The sequence below is a fragment of the Ursus americanus genome, chromosome 1 (genome assembly GCF_024610735.1).
Source record: "Ursus americanus isolate L20-20 chromosome 1, mUrsAme1.1.p, whole genome shotgun sequence".
Classification (NCBI taxonomy): domain Eukaryota; kingdom Metazoa; phylum Chordata; class Mammalia; order Carnivora; family Ursidae; genus Ursus; species Ursus americanus.
The window spans coordinates 58,391,298-58,394,812 of record NC_142127.1 but is presented as its reverse complement, the minus strand read 5'-3'; positions in this window follow the sequence as shown (position 1 = coordinate 58,394,812).

Below are 3,515 nucleotides of genomic sequence, written 5' to 3'. Positions count from 1 at the left end.
ATAAAAGTCTTTGGTGGGTGAGGTGAAATTTAATATTACCAGCCAAAAAACGACTGCTGGGGAAGATCATTACTAGGGAGCTGTAAACTAAACTATCCTCAGAACTTATGTAAACCTAGGAATCATTTGAGTTCCCATCAGTCTGAGTGGAGAAATGTTGTCAAATACATGGCATTTCATTAAAGAAACCAGAAGGTTCAGGGGTAGTAGTGGGTTTAAAGGCTACGGAAAAACTGAAAGGCAAGCTTTGAATGAATCAAGCTGATCTGCAAGTAGCTTACCCTGCCAGAGCAATATCCGATACTCTTTAAAGGAAGACCATAAAATCCAGCACTCCATGGCATAAAATCACAATGTCCAGCATCTAATGAAATTATTACTAGTCAAGTGAAGAAGCAGGGAAATGTGCCCCATAACCAAGAGATAAGTCAGTTCATATAAACAGTCCCCAAAATGACAGACATGATGGAATTAGCATCATGGAAATACGATAAGGAGAGAAATGGGAGATATAAAAATAACCAAATGGAACTTCTAGAGATGAAAATATAATATTGCAATTGAAAATTTCATTCAATGATATTAATAACTAATACTACAGAAAAAAACCCATGAACTTGAAGACATAGCAATTGAAATATAGCAATTGAAATATCCAAAAGGAAGCATAGAGGGAGGCTGAGGAGCAGTGGGTGTTGGAGTGGGGTGGGGGTGAGTTGTTAGTAGGGTGGTGGTGGGAAGAACAGAACCACAGTGACCTGAGGAACAATATCAAAAGTTTAACATACATGTAGTTGCAGTCTCAGAAGGAAAGGAGGGATGGGAGGACAGAAAAAAAATTTTGAGAAAAAATGACTAAGAAATTTCCAAATTTGTTGAAAATATAAACCCACAGATCCAAGAATCTCATCCAAGAAACTCAAACCACCCAAGGCAAACCATAATCAGATTGCTAAAAACTAGTATTAAAGGGAAAATCTTAAAAGCAGTCAGTATTGAGGAGTAAGGGCTGGAATTGTTACCATTTATATGTTGAGATATTCCCAGAGAATCATTATACTCCTTTAAAATTTTACATTAAACAATGGTGCCCTCATTTAGAAGGCATCCTATTGTAACACCACAATCCTCAATTTGAAATTATACTTCATATTACTTTAAATAAAAGTCAAAAAAACTTTTTCAATACCTGTAACAATTTACACAAAAGCAACCTTGTCATCTAACCACACCAGTATTCGAGGGCATTTTTTTCTTTAATTGTAATTAAAAATTGAATGATATTATTTCGAATGATTAAGCTCTCAGCATTTTATGAATCTTTGACTTAATATTTTTATTCTTTTTGCATTTTTATCTGTTAATTTATAATAGAGTGAAAATTTTTGATGTTTATATTTTCGTTTTTTAAATTTTATTTATTTATTTATAATTGGAGTGTAGTTGACACACAATGCTACATTACTCTCAGGTGTTCAGTATAATGATTCCACAAGTTTATATTTTATATTGTGCCCACCACAAGTGTAGCTACCATCTGTTACCAAAGTTATTACAGTATCATTGACTATATTCTTTTGTATTTATTTTTAAATTTGTGATTTGTAGTTTTTTCATGAAGTTTGTATTTAAATTTATAAGCATTATGCATTTCATTAACTATTTTGACTTCTGAACACGCTTTCAAAATTAAAAAAATAGCATAGATACTGGTTTTTAATTTTATAAAAAATAAATACCAACATATTTGTATCATAATTTCACTCCTTTATTAGAATCACAACTCAGAGAAATTGCTCTGCATTTCTCATCTTGAGAGAAAATATAATTAATTGTATCAGCACAGTAAAAAGAAAAATTCCAAAGGGGAAAGAGGAAAAAGATTGATTCTTTAAGGGTATGTAGATTTGTGTTGACTTACTATTTCCATTAATTAGGGTAACTTACAACTGTAAAAAAGTAAATGTTAACTTATAGAAAAACTGATACCATTCAAATTGTTTTTGTCCATTAGCATTGCAAATAAATTTTTCATATAGATATGTAAATGGTTTCTATATGGTAGAAATAAAACACAGGTTTTAAAATTCAGGTTAACAATTTTATTCTATATTCTTTTTTTTTCAATTATAATATTTCTGCCTGTCCAGTGCATTTTCCAATTAGCTTTATTATCCCTCTAGTTCCCTCAGTAATTAATTAAATCAGTCTTTAACACTTGCTAATTTTATATTTGTAGAAGAGCCATGTTTTTAATTTTTTTGAAAATTATATTTTGATAAGTATCAAATGTAAAGAGATGGTGAGCAAGCTTAATTTTTTAAAGATTTATTTATTTATTCGAAAGAGAGAGCACAGGGTGAGGGGTCTGGGGCAGAGGGAGAGGGAGAGAGAATCTTGAGCAGACTCCCCACTGAGCCTACAGCTTGACGCTGGGCTTGATCCCAGGACCTTGAGATCATGACCTGAGCAGAAATCAAGAGTCAGACGCTTAACTGTCAGATCCTCCCAGGTGCCCCTGAGCAAGCTCAGTCTTAGAGAAGAAAAATCTGCATTTCTGCATGTTTAAGTCACAATGAATGAATTAAAAACTCATCTTTTTTTAAATAAAGATTTATTTGAGAGATAGAGTTCAGCACACAGGGGGAGGGGGAGAAGTAGACTCCCGACTGAGCAGGGAGCCTGATGCAGGGCTCAATCCCAGCTGGGATCATGACCCAAGCCGAAGGCAGACACTTAACCAACTGAGCCACTCAAGAACCTGAATTAAAAATTCATCTTATTTGGGAATTTCTGTTTTCAAGAGATCAGAGCCTTTTCCCACACTGTCCCTTAGGCTTATCTCTGAAGAATACCTCTACACTTGGTACAATCACACTAGATGATCCCAAAACAAGTACAGAGATCTTTTTCAATTCATATGTGTTTCTGGTATTCATTTTAGGAAAACAGATGGATGTAAACAACAACAACAACAAAAATATGGGAAAATTACACATTTAAGACCCCCCCACACACACACACACAAATTCTTTCGGATATTATCTTTTGTCTAGAGTTCCTAACTGCCTTCTGACCTAGTGATAGTAAGTTCTATTAGATTATTTACCTTTATATGAACTTTGAAGTTCACATGGTTGCTGAAGATAATCTTAAAGGATATGTGGGCTTCTTTCTATAGGAAAGGAGGTTTTTGTTGTTGTTTTTTTTCATTAGAAGCCATGTTCTATATAAGTCATCAGAGTTGAAGAACAGTGGTGTCTGGTCTGAGAATACCCAGCCTGCACCATACCCACTTCTCCAGGGACCCTGCTGTAGAAGAGTTGTAGTTGCTGTCTTGTGTTGGTGGTGGCTTTTCTCCAAAGCAGTCCAAAAAATAAGAGCCAAAGTGGAGTCCTCTTAAGAGCAGAATCCATGATAGCAAGCTCTCCTCCTTTAGTGTTGGAGAATCAGCCCTGCATCACAACCCTCAAGCAAGGGATTATAAATCTTGGCTACTGTCTTCTAACTGGAGT